This window comes from Triticum urartu, chromosome 4 (genome assembly GCF_003073215.2).
Source record: "Triticum urartu cultivar G1812 chromosome 4, Tu2.1, whole genome shotgun sequence".
NCBI classification, from domain to species: domain Eukaryota; kingdom Viridiplantae; phylum Streptophyta; class Magnoliopsida; order Poales; family Poaceae; genus Triticum; species Triticum urartu.
Window position 1 is genome coordinate 119,531,686 of NC_053025.1, and position 17,183 is coordinate 119,548,868.

Genomic DNA, 17,183 nt, shown 5'->3' on the forward strand with positions numbered 1-17,183 from the left:
GAGATACTACTTGTGCCTCCAAATATCCTTAAACCCAGTTTTGCCATGAGAGTCCATCATATCTGCCTATGGATTGAGTAAGATCCTTCAAGTAATTTGTCATTGTTGCAAGCAATAAAAATTGCTCTCTAAATATGTATGATCTATTAGTGTGGAGAAAATAAGCTTTATACAATCTTGTGATGTGGAAGAAATAAAAGCGACGGACTGCATAATAAAGGTCCATATCACAAGTGGCAATATAAAGTGACGTTCTTTTGCATTAAGATTTCGTGCATCCAACCATAAAAACACATGACAACCTCTGCTTCCCTCTACGAAGGGCCTATCTTTTACTTTTGTCTTATACTTTATACAAGAGTCATGATGATCTTCACCTTTCCTTTTTACATTTTATCCTTTGGCATGCATTGTGTGTTGGAAAGATCCTGATATATATAGCTAATTGGATGTGGGTTTTCATAAACTATTATTGTTGACATTACCCTTGAGGTAAAAGGTTGGGAGGTGAAACTATAAGCCCCTATCTTTCTCGGTGTCCGATTAAAGCTTCATACCCATAAGTATTGCGTGAGTGTCAGTAATTATGAAAGACTAAATGATAGTTGAGTATGTGGACTTGCTGAAAAGCTCTTATATTGAGTCTTTCCGATGTTATGATAAATTGCAATTGCTTCAATGACTGAGATTATAGTTTGCTAGCTTTCAATGAAGTTTCCGATTCATACTTCACATTGTGAATAGATTGTTACTTTAGCATAAGAAATCATATGACAATATATATATATATTGATGTTCTAAGAATGATCATGATGCCCTCATGTCCGTATTTTATTTTATCGACACCTCTTTCTCCAAACATGTGGACATATTTTTTGATATCGGCTTCCGCTTGAGGACAAGCGAGGTCTAAGCTTGGAGGAGTTGATACGTCCATTTTGCATCATGCTTTTATATCAATAACTATTGCATTATGGACTGTTATTACACATTATGTCACAATACTTATGCCTTTTCTCTCTTATTTTACAAGGTTTACATGAAGAGGGAGAATGTCGGCAGCTGGAATTCTGGGCTGGAAAAGGAGCAAATATTAGAGACCTATTCTGCACAACTCCAAAAGTCCTGAAACTCCACGAAAGTCAGTTTTGGAATATATAAAAATATTGGGCGAAGAAAGCACCAGAGGGGGGCCACCCACCATCCACGAGGGTGGGGCGCGCCCTACCCCCCTGGGCGCGCCCCCTGCCTCGTGGGCCCCCTGGCAGGCCTCTGGTGCCCATCTTTTGCTATATGAAGTCTTTTGCCCTGGAAAAAATAAGAAGGAAGCTTTCGGGACGAAGCGCCGCCATCTCGAGGCGGAACCTTGGCGGAACTAATCTAGGGCTCCGGTGGAGCTGTTCTGCCGGGGAAACATCCCCCGGGAGGGGAAAATCATCACCATCGTCATCACCATCGATCCTCTCATCAGGAGGGGGTCAATCTCCATCAACATCTTCACCATCACCATCTCATCTCAAACCCTAGTTCATCTCTTGTATCCGATCTTTGTCTCAAAACCTCAGATTGGTACATGTGCGTTGCTAGTAGTGTTGATTACTCCTTGTAGTTGATGCTAGTTGGTTTATTCGGTGGAAGATTATATGTTCAGATCCTTTATGCATATTAATACCCCGCTGATTATGAACATGAATATGATTTGTGAGTAGTTACATTTGTTCCTGAGGACATGGGTGAAGTCTTGCTAGAAGTAGTCAAGTGAATTTGGTATTCGTTCGATATTTTGATGAGATGTATGTTGTCTCTCCTCTAGTGGTGTCATGTGAACGTCGACTACATGACACTTCACCATTGTTTGGGCCTAGGGGAAGGCATTGGGAAGTAATAAGTAGATGATGGGTTGCTAGAGTGATAGAAGCTTAAACCCTAGTTATGCGTTGCTTCGTAAGGGGCTGATTTGGATCCACATGTTTCATGCTATGGTTAGGTTTACCTTAATACTTATTTTGTAGTTGTGGATGCTTGCAAGAGGGGTTAATCATAAGTGGGATGCTTGTCCAAGGAAGGGCAGTACCCAAGCACCGGTCCACCCACATATCAAATTATCAAAGTAACGAACGGGAATCATATGAGCGTGATCAAAACTAGCTTGACGATAATTCCCATGTGTCCTCGGGAGTGCTTTCCTTTATATAAGAGTTTGTCTAGGCTTGTCCTTTGCTACAAAAAGGATTGGGCCACCTTGTTGCACCTTGTTTACTTTTATTACTTGTTACCCGTTACGAATTACCTTATCACAAAACTATTTGTTACCGATAATTTCAGTGCTTGCAGAGAATACCTTACTGAAAACCGCTTGTCATTTCCTTCTGCTCCTTGTTGGGTTCGACACTCTTACTTATCGAAAGGACTACGATAGATCCCCTATACTCGTGCATCATCAAAGCTCACAGGTTGTCTTGCAGCTTTGAGTCGGTTCATTTCTCGTCTCAGAGAAAAGGAATTACCTTTATACCGATTGTTGAAGAAATCTGATACGTTCGAGTGGACTCCCGAAGCAGAAGCAACATCTGTTGAGCTCAAAGCCCTGCTCTCGACCCAGCCGGTGCTTGCTGCCCCCAACAGCAAAGAACCTCTGCTCTTGTACATTGCGGCCACTGGCCAAGCTGTCAGCACGGTCCTCATAATGGAACGAGAAGAAGAAGGCAAGGCCTACAAATTTCAGCGACCAGTGTATTACATCTCCGAAGTCCTGACTCTGTCTAAGTAGAGGTATCCTCATTACCAGAAGATTGTCTATTGTATTTACTTAACAACGAGGAAAGTTGTGCATTATTTCCATGAACACTCAGTCTCAGTCATCAATGACGCCCCGTTGTCTGAAATCATGAACAATCGGGATGCAATGGGCTGAGTGGCCAAGTGGGCCATCGAGCTCCTCCCCTTGGACATTAAATTTGAAGCAAAGAAAGCAATCAAGGCCCAGACACTCGCAAATTTCTTGGCAGAATGGATAGAATAACAACAAGCGACTCAAATCCACTCGGAGCAGTGGACTATGTTCTTCGACGGCTCCAAGATGCTAAATGGATCTGGCGCTGGAGTGATTTTGGTATTCCCAAAGGGGGATCGGCTCAATTACGTCCTACAGATTCACTTTGATTCCTCCAACAATGCCGAATACGAAGTGCTCCTCTACGGGTTGCGTATGGCCATCTCACTCGGTGTCCGTCGCCTGATGGTTTACGACAACTCGGATCTGGTGGTCAATCAAGTAATGAAGGAATGGGACATCAGAAACCCTGCTATGACAGGATACTGCAATGCAGTGAGGAAGTTAGCGAAGAAATTTGAGGGTATGGAGCTTCATCACATTCCCCTAATCAAAAATCAAGCAGCCGGCGATTTGGCAAAAATCGATTGCACTCGGAAGCCTATTCCCAGCAATGTGTTCCTTGAGCACCTCCATTCCCCGTTAGTGCAGGAAGATCCTTTCACTAAAGAGCCCCTCAGGTGATAAGTCCCTCTGACCTGACTGAAATCGAGGTCCCTTCAGTCATTGACTTGGTTATGGAGATTCTGGTAATTACCCCCCACTGGACAGTGCCATACATTGCTTATTTTCTCAGGCAAGAACTCCCAGAGGATGAAGTTGAGGCACGTCAGTGTAGCGACCCGACCTTAGACGGTCAAGCCTCGGTGTGTCTATGCCATCCCTGGATCGGTATGCCGGCACACACTGTACATCAATGTATATATCAAAGTGCAATCACATGTATAAATAACGTAAAACTGCTATATACCTCATAAGTCTCAGCGCAAATAAACAATCGGGTGTGGAGTCCCATCAACTCCATCGGCAGGTTGAGTGTAGACCGTAACCCTGTACCGTACTCTTACTCGTCGGAAGAAACATATCTGCAACATGAGACGTTGCAGCCGTGTAGGTCAGTACATTGAATGTACCGGCAAGATCACTATAAGAAAAAAAACAGACGATAAACTATACTACATGCAATATGGCTTTGTGGCTCTGGGTCTGAGTTTTTGCATAAAAGCTGGTTTTATTTTTCCCTACATCAAAGGAATATCAGAAGTTTGTACTACAGAATTTCCTATCATGACATGGTTCCGCCAACCGATGTCTCATCACCCAAATCATCATAAGTTGCCCACAATTAAATTATCAGTCCAGTGTTGAGAGTTCCTAGATAGATCCAAGTCAAGAGGCTCAAATTGTCCGTAACCGGGGACACGGCTAATCGATTAGGTTTAAACCCTCTGCAGAGGTTTGTACACTTTACCCGCAAGATTCGATCCTTCTTTTTTTACGTTCTCGCACTTCAGGGTGTTTGAGAACAAGATACTGAAACATGGTCTTCCGAAGAGTTCCCCTGACCACTGTCCGGTGCTCATCCAATCCTACCGTAGTTCTACATCTGCTAGCACCGTCCCAGCCAGAGTCACCACTAAGGTGAACCAAGCCAGAGCCCATAGTGACTTGCGGTTGCACACGTAAGCTTCTGGGCATGAAGTATTCTTCTGTCTCTTTGAGTCTGGGTGAAGCTTTCCGCAAGATGTCATGGCGCTTCTCCATGCATCCCGGCCATCCACTGGTTTCTCCAGGGTGCCCGTCAACCGTCCTTCACCCAGTAGTGTGTATTGAATTCTTGTCTCGAGTCTCGAAATCTTGAGGTCTTGAAGTCTTGAGGCCTTAAAAATGCAGTCCTTGCAGATGCCATCATGGAGTTGTCGTCATTGACGTAGAGTCCTCCATTCTCACACCACTCTCGTGCACTCATACCAAACCCCGTCTACTATAGCGTAGCATTAAAACTATATAACGTCGCAGGCTTGGTAACAAGGAGATGGGTTCCTACCTCATGCATTCTACTCAACTACAAGATTCAATAACACTACTGGAGGGATTGTTACAAAGATGACACTAAATGCAATAAAAACATAGGCATGAAAAGTATGGTCAAAGTGAACTTGCCTGGTATTACTTGATGAAGATAATAACGCTCTCAGAATCTTTGATAAACTATTCGTCACTCCGAGAAAATCTATATAGTCAAACATTATACTCACATAAGAAATAATTCTAGCAAACAATACTAGCAATCAAAATAACAATCAAAAAGTCATAAATAAAACAATAATGAAGTCAAAGAAAACCAAACAGAATTCCAAAGAAAACTTCACAAAAACAAGGGAGAAACCAACTCACACAATAATAGTCAATACTTTCTTATTAAAACTAAATTACTCTAATAACTTTTCTACATCATAGAAAATATAATTCTAATAAAACAACAACAAAATAATTTACTAAAGCATTTACTAGCAAAAAGAACTAGTATGAAAACTATTGTAACTCACTAGTTAACACCAGAACAACTATAACAACTAGCAAAACACCAAGACAATAGTAAATAGTACTAAAATAATTATCAAACTAATTTACTCCTAAATAACAGAATCAATGACAACATATAATGAAATGGCAAAAATAATTACTTTTGAAACTAATGAAACTACTTTTATCAACTATCACTATGAACTAAACAAACAAATACTAAAACAGTAGCTAAACACTAATAAATAACTACAAAAATTTATCTACTGTAGTCTAACATAAACATATGACAACATGTACAAATTTCCAAAAATAATTAACTAAAAATAATTAAAAACACTAATTATATGACTAAAACAACTACATAAGCAAAACAGTACTGTTTTCGCAATAAACCTAATTTAAAATAAACTATAAATAAATAACTATATGCTACTGGACAAAAAAAACAATAACAAAGCAGTAGCAAAAAGAACAATCAAAAATCTATTTCTAAACTCAAGTTAGATCAAATACAAGGATTTAAGAGAATTTGATCAAGTTCAAATTTAAATAGTCAAACCTAAAAACTATTTACCTATTCGGAAACTTTACAAAATTTGTGATCTAATGCAATTGGAATCACTCAATTTGGATATGTATACTAATAGATATGAATTTTCTAAGATCGCTACTTTCCTGAAAAGAAGAATTACGGGATTTCTTTGATCTCACCAGAGTAGTCGCCGGAGTTGGGGAAGAAGATCAGATCCAAGGTTGTGGGGGCTCCTAGAGGAAGGATAGAACAGAACGGTGCAAAGGAGATCTCAGCAACCTCAGGGCAGGCCGAGGAAGTACCAACCGAGCCTCGGGCGGCGATGGAGAAGCCGCCGGAGTTTATGAACTCCGATGAGTAATTATGCGGGATAGGGAGGGGGATAAGCTCCCATAGGAGAGGGCTTTGGGAGAGGGGAAAGAGGGCAACACGAGGGAGGTATTTATAGGGCGAGGGGGTGTCAAAATGCGTGCAGCCGCAAAAAAAGGCAAGTGCGGATCTCCGGCGAGAAAATCCGGGGCATTAATGGCATTTTACTTGGAGAAGGAGGTGTAGGGGAAGGAGGTGGATCCATTCAGAGGATTCTTGGTGAAGGGGAAGGAGGGAAGGGGGTGGGGCGCGACATGGGGTGCGTGCATGCTTTCTGCTTCTGAAGGTTCGTAGGAGGAAGATGACCATGTTGGGTTGTGGAGGAGGTTGGGCCTGGTGCGGCTGGGCTTCGGCCAGTTTTTTTAAAATATAGACAAGGAAAACTGAAATAAAGAGAAAAAAACTATTATATAGGCATATTATATATCAAAAGTTTCAGAAAAAATAATTTCTAAAACATGAACACATTTTCAGAGGCAAATAAAATCTACAAAAATTCAAATAAAACAAATAGTGCTACTGTTGCATTAAAACCCAACAAAAACCATTTTTTAAATACCAAAATGATATCAAATTTATTTTCTCCTAATTTTCCATTAAAGGGAATCATTTTACCCTTATTTCCATTTATTTGTTTTTAGGAGAGAAAAAAATAATTTAAATAAAATCCAAATAATTCCAAATTGGAAGGGAGGTTCAAAATACTTCCAAATGACTTTAAATTGGATTCTTTGTAACTTCCAACTCATATTTCATATAATTGAAGAAGTCATTTTATCTTCTCTCGTGAAAATCATTGAGTTGCATAAAGTTTCGAATTTGAAATATTTTCGGATGGAATTCAAATCTTTTCAAAACCCTTTTCATTTATTTAAATGGAAGAAGTCATATCATCTTCACTCTAGGGTTTTGTGATGAAATGAATTTGAATTCATGGGGATCAAAATGCAAAGTGAAAGTTTTGGGAAAGTCATTTCATTCGCTCTCATTCAACTTTCAAAAAGTGTCAAATTTCACTCAATTTCACACAAGCAACCACACCACAATCAAACAAACAAGCATAAATATTTATTTAATATAACATTCCAAAATTTAGAATTTTGGGATGTTACAGTCAGATTGTCCACAAATCCAAAGCTTTCACTTTGATGAACAGACAACTTTACAGAGAGAGTATCACTGGCGTAGCCCAAAGATGTATTTCTCCAGAGGAAGGTCGACTGATCTTAGAAGAGATCCACTCGGGGACTTGTGGTCATCACACGTCCTCACAGACAATTGTGGCCAAAGCATACCGAGATGGATTTTACTGGCGACGTGCCAACGAAGCCGCCAAAGAGATTGTTCAACACTGTCAGGGCTGTCAGTTCTATGCAAACTTGTCCCACAAACTTGCATCTGCTTTGAAGACCATACCACTCGTCTGGCCGTTTGTTGTGTGGGGATTGGACATGGTTGGACCACTCAAGACTGGCAGGAGCGGTTTCACTCATCTGCTCGTAGCAGTCGACAAATTCACCAAGTGGATTGAGACTAAGACTATTAAGAAGCTAGATTCATGAACAACCATCAAGTTCATGAGCGAGTTGATATTCAGATATGGAGTCCCACACAGTATTATCACAGTAATGGCTCAAACTTTGATTCAGAAGAGTTCAGAAGCTTCTGCGCCACCCAAGGCACTTGGGTGGACTACGCATCCGTTGCGCACCCGCAGTCGAATGGTCAGGCTGAGAGGGAGAATTATCTTATCCTTCAGGGGTTGAAGCCATGAGTCATGCATGACCTCGAGCATGCAGCTGGAGCCTAGGTGATTGAACTGCCGTCTGTCCTGTGGGGTTTGAGAACGACTCCCAACTGGTCCACTGACCGCACCCCTTTCTTCATGGTGTATGGAGCCGAAGCCATGCTGCCAAGTGATCTCCTCCACAACTCACCCCGAGTAGAACTCTATTTAGAATCTGAGGCGGAGCAAGCGTGGTAGGATGTCGTCGATCTTTTGGAGGAAGAATGAGAGATGGCCCTGATACGGTCAACTGTTTATCAGCAAGGCCTTCACCGATTCCATGCCAGGAACGTCAAGGGTCGAGCGTTTCAAGAAGGAGATCTTGTGCTCTGAGTGGATCAGCAGCGACCACACAAACTCGCCCCTATGTGGGAGGGCCCCTTCATCGTCGAGCCTACCACCTCTACAACCTCGTGAAGAAGATTGACGAGTCGCATGCCTGGAACGCAGATCTTCTTAGTCGATTCTATACTTGACAATCGGATTCTCAAGATGTAATAAGAGTACTTTTAGATTGTTTATCAAAGACATGACTCCTGCAGTCCTATGATGATTTCATTCACACAGGTGCATGTTCCAAACCCCCAGCGGGTAGCTTAGCTACGAACTAGTTTTTCGTAGCTAAGTTAAAAAATACTCCGAGTGAGAGCATCCCTCCCACTCAGGGGCTTAGCCGCGAGCCAGTCCTCGCCTAAGTTAAAAATTACTCCGAGTGAGAGCATCCCTCCCACTCGGAGGCTTAGCCACGAGCCAGTCCTTGCCTAAGTGAAAAACTACTCTGAGTGAGAGCATCCCTCTCACTCGTGGGCTTAGCTGTGAACCAGTTTTCGCCTACGTCAAAAATATATTCCGAGTGGAGAGCATCCCTCCCACTCAGGGGCTTAGCCGCAAGCCAGTCCTCGCCTAAGTTAAAAACTACTCTGAGTGAGAGCATCCCTCTCACCTGGGAGCTTAGCTACGAACCAGTTTTCACCTAAGTTAAAAACCTATTCTGAGTGCAGAGCATCCCTCCCACCCGGGGGCTTAGCCGCGAGCCAATCCTCGCCTAAGTTAAAAACTATTCCGAGTGGAGAGCATCCCTCCCACTCGGGGGCTTAGCTGCGAACCAGTTTTCACCTAAGTTAAAAATCTATTACGAGTGAAGAGCATCCCTCCCACTCGAGGGCTTAGCCGCGAGCCAAGCCTCGCCTAAGTTAAAAACTATTCAGAGTGGAGAGCATCCCTCCCACTCGAGGGCTTAGCTGCGGACTAGTTTTCGCCTAAGTTAAAAATCTACTCCGAGTGTGAGCATCCCTCCCACTCGGGGGCTTAGCTGCAAACCAGTTCTCGCCTAACTTAAAAACTATTCCCAGTGGAGAGCATCCCTCCCACTCGGGGGCTTAGCTGCGAGCCAGTCCTCGCCTAAGTTAAAAACTATTCCAAGTGGGGAGCATCCCTCCCACTCGGGGGCTTAGCCACGAGCCAGTCCTCGCCTAAGTCAAAAAACTATTCCGAGTGCAGAGCATCCCTTCCACTTGGGGGCTTAGTCGCAAGTCAGTCCTCACCTAAGTTAAAAACTATTCTGAGTGGAGAGCATCCCTCCCACTCAGGGCTTAGTCGCGAGCCAGTCCTCGCCTAAGTTAAAAACTACTCCGAAGTTCAAAATCTATTCCGAGTGAGAGCATCCCTCCCACTCTGGGACTTAGCTGCGAGCCAGTCCCCGTCTAAGTTAAAAACTACTCCGAGTGAGAGCGCCCTCTCACATGGAAGCTTAGCTGTGAGCTAGTCCTTGCCTAAGTTAAAAACTATTCTGAGTGGGGAGCATCCCTCCCACTCAGGGGCTTAGCTGAGAGTCAAACGTCGCCTAAGTTAAAAATTACTCTAAGTGGAGAGCATCCCTCCCACTCGGTGGCTTAGCTACGGGATAGCCCATGCCTAAGTAAAAAAGCTACTCCGAGTGACGCACAACCTGTTCACTCAGAGAACGCACAACCCGTTCACTCAGAGATTTATCCGTAATCCAGGAAAAGTAAATTATGCAATAAACTGGAAAGCAACGTTCGGAGAACTCCATAGCCTCAAGTTCTCAAGCACAAATGAAAGCACTCGGGCAGAAGGCCAAAACGAGTTTTAATGGTTACAAAATCACTCGGCACACTGAGGCAAATAAGTTCGAATCATAAGGTTTTTTACGCACCGGTGGGACTCGCTAGCTCGATGAAGGGTCCAGGTTAATGCCGTGAGATATCCGAGTGGTTGCCTCGATGAAGGTCTCCATGAAGTCTTCAAACTTGAGCTTCTTCATATTGGCCACCTAGAGAGCCTTCAGCTTGTCCTCCCTAGCATCTTCACAATGGACGTGGACGAGTGAAGGGCTCCATCAGCCCCGCAGCGGGCGACAGACTTCTTCCACGTTCGCACTTGACCAGGGATCTCATTGAGTTGAGTCATCATTGACTCGAGGTCATTCTGAAGCGTATCCTCAGGCCACAACTCCTTGTCTATCTTCGCCAGCGCGGTCCTCAAGCGAGTGATGTATCCTCGAACATCTTCGAGATGAGCTTCGAGTCGCAGCATGTTTGGAGCCACTGCATCCTTTATAAGTGACTTGGTGGGGTCTAGATCCGTCTCGATCCGATCAGTCTCCTCCTCGAATTTATGACATAATTCTGCACAAGGGGAAAGAAAAGATTAGTTATGCCATTGGTTTCAGAGTCCGTGGATATTCACTCGACCAAAGAGAGGTACCTTCAAGCATGCCATACATCTTCTTTGCGAAACCTCTCAGATACTTCTCTAGCGCGTCCCTCTTCTGTGTGAGTTGGTCCACCTTGCCAGTCAGAGTGGTCTTCTCCAGCTCAAAGGCACTCGCCTGATTATCAATCTTTTTGCCCCACTCGGGCCGTTCTTTCTTGAGATCCTCAACAACAGTTTTCATAGACGCATTTTCCTCCTACTACTTTCCGACTAAAGCTAGCTTTGCCTCAACGGCTTCAGTCTTCTCCTTAGCCACCTTCTGAGCACCCGCGAGTTCTTCGTCCTTCTTTACTAGGGCCTGCTCCATGGTGTCTAAAGAAATAACATTCCTAAGTCGGGCTTGAAGTTGATGGTTCTCATTACGCATATCTGTTCGAGTAAAACTACTCGGCTCAAAGGATAGAAGAAAAGAACAACGGTGCATTTAGTTGACAGGATTTACCTCCCATGGTATTCGCCTCCGTCTGAGCATGCTCCCAAGTTCCTTTTGGTCACTTCCAAGTCCAACTGGAGTTGGGTCTTCTCCTTCTCTAGAGCATCATACTGAGTCCCGAGCTCACAAGTTTTCTGAGATCAATGAAGGAACTATTTAGTCGACGATAATAAAGAGTTTCAAATATTCCTCTACTTCCGAGTGGAGAAGAGCTAATCCAGTTGCTACAAACAAAAGCATTCTAAGACCCCCGCCGAATCAGACATTCGACGGTGGTCTCGGGGACTACACCAAGTGGGTGCACTCAGCGTGCCCCCACTGGATTCATTTCCACTCGGCTTTAGCCTGACTGGCCCGAGTGGAGAGAAAAAACACATGTTCATTAAGACCCCCGCCGAATCTAACATTCGATGGCAGTCTCGGGGACTACACCCAGTGGGTGCACTCAGCGTGCCCCCACTGGATCAATTCCCACTTGGCATGGCCTGATCGGCCCGAGTGGAGAGCTACAGTCTGAAAAACTACGAGCAAAGCAATTCTGACGTCATGAGTCAAAGGAAACACCCAGTGGGTGTACAAAGTCAAGATGGGATGGAAAAACCTAATCAGAAATCAGCATACAATCACACTTACTCAGACATTTGCCTGAAGAGCTGCACTGGCATCGTAAGCCGTCTTGCTAGCTTCATAAGCCTCCTTCAGACGCTGCATCATCAAGTTAGCATGAATCATAGCTTCCTTGCTAGCACCAGTCTGGTCCTCAGGGACATGATGCAGAGTGAATGCATTTGATGCAGGAGTCGGCGACGCGGCTAGAGGGATCAACACTTGAGGTTGTCCAGTTGGACCCGAAACAGGAGCAGTCGACACTAAAGGAGAAGCAGTCAACAAAGGAGCAACGAAGATAGCACTAGCTCGAGACGAACCACCTTGCTCTTGAAGAACAACTTCAGGCGGTGCATGAGACATTTTGCCCGACGGCACTCTCCTAGTGAAGCTGCGGGAGGCGGTCGAGGTTCTACCTTCTCCTCTTGTGTTCTTCTGAGGCTTGTCTTTGTCATCATCTGTGAGGTGGATGACGTCCGTTGGTGCTGCAGTCACTCGATAGCGAAAAATCAGTCGATCGTTGGGTCAATTAGTGAGACAGACTGGAATATAAGTTATCATACCTGGCCGAGAAGTGGTTGCGTCCGCAGTATCCATTTCCGCATGTTCTTCATCGATCGGCATGGGCGACGTCGTAGAAGTGGCAGCTCTGGCATTCAAATTCCACTCGATCAGTAAAACAATGAAGGTCTGCAACAATAAAGAAAGGAAATATGCAAAGAACACTCACATTGAAGTAATGGGCACGACGACCTTAATCTTGGGTAGGGCCTTCAGAGGTTTCGGTGGAACAGTCTTGGGCTGCTTTGCACTCTTCTCACTAAGGTTAGGAGTTATCGTTCGAGTGTGCTTGGGGTTCCCGACATTTGACACCGAGGCCTTGCTCTGGTTATTAATCGGATTTTGGTTTGCCTTGGTTCGACGCTCGGTGCGGGGAGGTGACTCGACTTCTTCACTATCATCAGAATCACCACTGTCGTCCTCACTGTCGCCAGCGTACTTGATAACCCACAAGTATATGGGATCAATTGTAGCCTCTTTCGATAAGTAAGAGTGTCGAACCCAACGAGGAGCTAAAGGTAGAATAGATATTCCCTCACGTTCTATCGACCACCGATACAACTCTACGCATGCTTAACGTTCGCCTTACTAGAACAAGTATGAAACTAGAAGTACTTTGTAGGTGTTGTAGGCTAGGTTTGCAAGATAATAAAGAGCATGTAAAAAAAGATAGGGGCTGTTTAGATAAAGACACAACTAAATTAGTTTCAGTAGAGAGCTTCTCACGAGAAAGTTATTTGTCACTAGACAATCGATAACTAGACCGGTAATTATTATTGAAATTTTATTTGAGGGAGAGGCATAAGCTAACATACTTTATCTTCTTGGATCATATGCACTTATGATTGGAACTCTAGCAAGCATCCGCAACTATTAAAGATCATTAAGGTAAAACCCAACCATAGCATTATAAGGCATCAAGTCCTCTCTACTCCTATACGCAAACAACCTACTTACTCGGGTCTGTGCTTCTGTCACTCACGCCACCCACCATAAGCAAATCATGAACATATTGCAAACCCTACAGCGGGGACCCCTCACGCTTGCGCGACACGGAGAGCACCATAGGACAGCACCAATAATAAAACATGCAACTCAAACCAATCACGATCATCAATTAACCCATAGGACAAAACGGATCTACTCAAACATCATAGGATAGCCATACATCATTAGGAAATAATATATAGCATTGAGAACCATGTTTAAGTAGATATTACAGCGGGTAAAAGAGGGGTTACACCACTGCATAGAGAGGGGAAGAGTTGGTGATGATGGCGGTGAAGTTGTTGGTGTAGATCATTGTCGCGATGATGGCCCCGGCGGCGTTCCAGCGCCACCGGGAGGGGGGAGAGAGCCCCCCCCCTTCTTCTTCTTCCTTGACCTTCCCCCTAGATGGGAGAAGGGTTTCCCCTCTGGTCCATGGCCTCCATGGCGGCGGAGGGGCGAGAGCCCCTCCGAGACTGGATCTCTCTCTCTCTCTGTTTCCTTCTGTTTCTGCGCTTCCCGATTATGCCCTTTCACCGTTTCTTAAAGTCCCGGAGATCCGTAACTTCGATTGGGCTGAAATTTTGACAAGATTTTTATCCGGATATTGGCTTTCTTTCAGAGAAATAAGGGCACTAACCGCCTTACGGAGTGGCCACGAGGGCCCAGGGCGTGCCCCTCACCCTCGTGGGCCCCTCGGGCATCGTCTCACGTTGATTCCACTTCCCAAAATTCACATATATTCCAAAAAAATCTCCGTAAGTTTTTATCCCATTTGGACTCCGTCTGATATGGATTTTCCGTGAAACAAAAAACATGAAACAAAGAGGAACTGACATTGGGCACTGGACCAATATGTTAGTCCCAAAAAATAGTATAAAAAGTTTCCAAAAGTATGTAAAAGTTGTAGAATACTGGCATGGAACAATCAAAAATTATAGATATGACGGAGACGTATCAGCTTCCCCAAGCTTAATTCCTGCTCGTCCTTGATTAGGTAAATGATAAAAAAGATATTTTTTATGTGGAATGCTACCTAGCATAATCTTGATCATGTAATCTAATCATGGCATGAATATTAAGACACGAGTGATTCAAAGCAATAGTCTATCATTTGACATTAAGACAATAATACTTCAAGCATACTAATAAAGCAATCATGTCTTTTCAAAATAACATGGCCAAAGAAAGTTATCCCTACAAAATCATATGGTCTGGCTATGCTCCATCTTCATCACACAAAATATTCAAATCATGCACAACCCCGATGACAAGCCAAGCAATTGTTTCATACTTTTGATGTTCTCAAACCTTTTCAACTTTCACGCAATACATGAGCATGAGCCATGGATATAGCACTATAGGTGGAATAGAATATGATGATGGAGGTTGTGTGGAGAAGACAAAAAAGGGAGAAAGTCTCACATCGACGCGACTAATCAACGGGCTATGGAGATGCCCATCAATTGATGTCAATGCGAGGAGTAGGGATTGCCATGCAACGAATGCACTAGAGCTATAAGTGTATGAAAGCTCAAACTAAAACTAAGTGGGTGTGCATCCAACTTGCTTGCTCATGAAGAGCTAGGGCACTTGAGGAAGCCCATCACTGGAATATACAAGCCAAGTTCTATAATGAAAATTCCCACTAGTATATGAAAGTGATAACTCAAGAGACTCTCTATATGAAGAACATGGTGCTACTCTGAAGCACAAGTGTGGTAAAAGGATAGTAACATTGTCCCTTCTCTCTTTTCTCTCATTTTTTTGTAGGCTTCTTTGGCCTCTCTCTCTTTTTTGGGGGGGGGCTTCTCTAGCCACTTTTATTTTGATAACCTCACATGGGACAATGTGCTAATAATGATGATCATCACACTTTTATTTAATTACAACTCAATATTACAACTCGATACTAGAACAAAGATATGACTCTATATGAATGCCTCCGGCGGTGTACCGAGATGTGCAATGATCTAGCGTGGCAATGAAATCAAAAAATGGACAAGCCATGAAAACATCATGCTAGCTATCTTACGATCATGCAAAGCAATATGATAATAAATGATCAAGTCATGTATATGATGATGATGGAAGTTGCATAGCAATATATCTCAGAATGGCTATGGAAATGCCATGATATGTAGGTATGGTGGTTATTTTGAGGAAGATATAAGGAGGCTTATGTGTGATAGAGTGTATCATATCACGGGGTTTGGATGCACCGGCGAAGTTTGCACCGACTCTCAAGGTGAGAAAGGGCAATGCACGGTACTGAAGAGGCTAGCAATGATGGAAGGGTGAGAGTGCGTATAATCCATGGACTCAACATTAGTCATAAAGAACTCACATACTTACTGCAAAAGTCTATTAGTCATCGAAATAAAGTACTACACGCATGCTCCTAGGGGGATATATTGGTAGGAAAAGACCATCGCTCGTCCCCGACCGCCACTCATAAGGAAGACAATCAATAAATACCTCATGTTCCAACTTCGTTACATAACGGTTCACCATACGTGCATGCTACGGGAATCACAAACTTCAACACAAGTATTTCTACAATCCACAACTACCCACTAGCATGAATCTAATATCACCATCTTTATATCGCAAAACTATTGCAAGGAATCAAACATATCATATTCAGTGATCTACAAGTTTTATGTAGGATTTAATGACTAACCATGTGAATGACCAATTCCTATCATCTCTCTAAATAGATATAAGTGAAGCAAGAGATTTTAATTCTTTCTACAAAATATATGCCCACGCTCTAACAAATATAAGTGAAGCAAAAGAGCATTCTACAAATGGCGGTTTTCTATGTGTAGGGAAACAGGCAATCCAAACTTCAAATGATATAAGCGAAGCACATGAAGCATTCTATAAAGCCATACTCAAAAGATATAAGTGAAGTGCAAAGAGCATTCTATAAATCAACCATGGACTATCTCATACCAGCATGGTGCGTCAAATAAAAGTGAAAACTAAATGCAAAATACGCTCCAAGATTTGCACATATCACATGAACGAAACGAAGACGAAACATACCGATACTTGTTGAAGAAAGATGGGATGCCTTCCGGGGCATCCCCGAGCTTAGACGCTTGAGTCTCCTTGAATATTTACTTGGGATTCCTTGGGCATCCCCAAGCTTGAGCTCTTGCCTCTCCTCCTTCTCCTTATATCGAAACCTCCTCGATCTTTGATCACTTTATCCACACAAAACTCAACAGAAAGTTTGGTAAGATCGGTTAGTATAATAAAGCATATCACTACTCTAAGTACTGTTGGAAACTAATTCATATTTTGTTTTTGCATTGTAGATACTGTAATATAACTTTTCCATGGCTTAATCCACTGATAGAAATCGATAGTTTCATCAAAACAAGCAAACAATGCATCAAAAATAGAATTTGTCTTAAACAAGACATTCTGTAGTAATCTGAACATTCACCATACTTCTGGTACTCCACAAATTCTGAAAAAATATAAAAAATAAAAAAAATGTATAGAAAGACAGTGCAAAAATTTCCAGAACCGTTTGACGTTCCAGTAAAAAATGTAAAATCGCGCACTACAGCCAAAGTTTATGTTTTGCACCACACAAACCAACAAGCAATGTAAACATCCTAAAAGCAAATCTTGGCACATTATTTTTATAATACAATGGAATTGTACAAGGGGATAATTATTTTTGTTGAAAAGTTTCTGTAATCAAGATTCACAAAGTTTCCGTGAGCATGAACAAAGTTCAAGGAGCTCCCTCACTTCAACAATGCTTGTCTCTCTCACTTTCACTTTCCTTTTT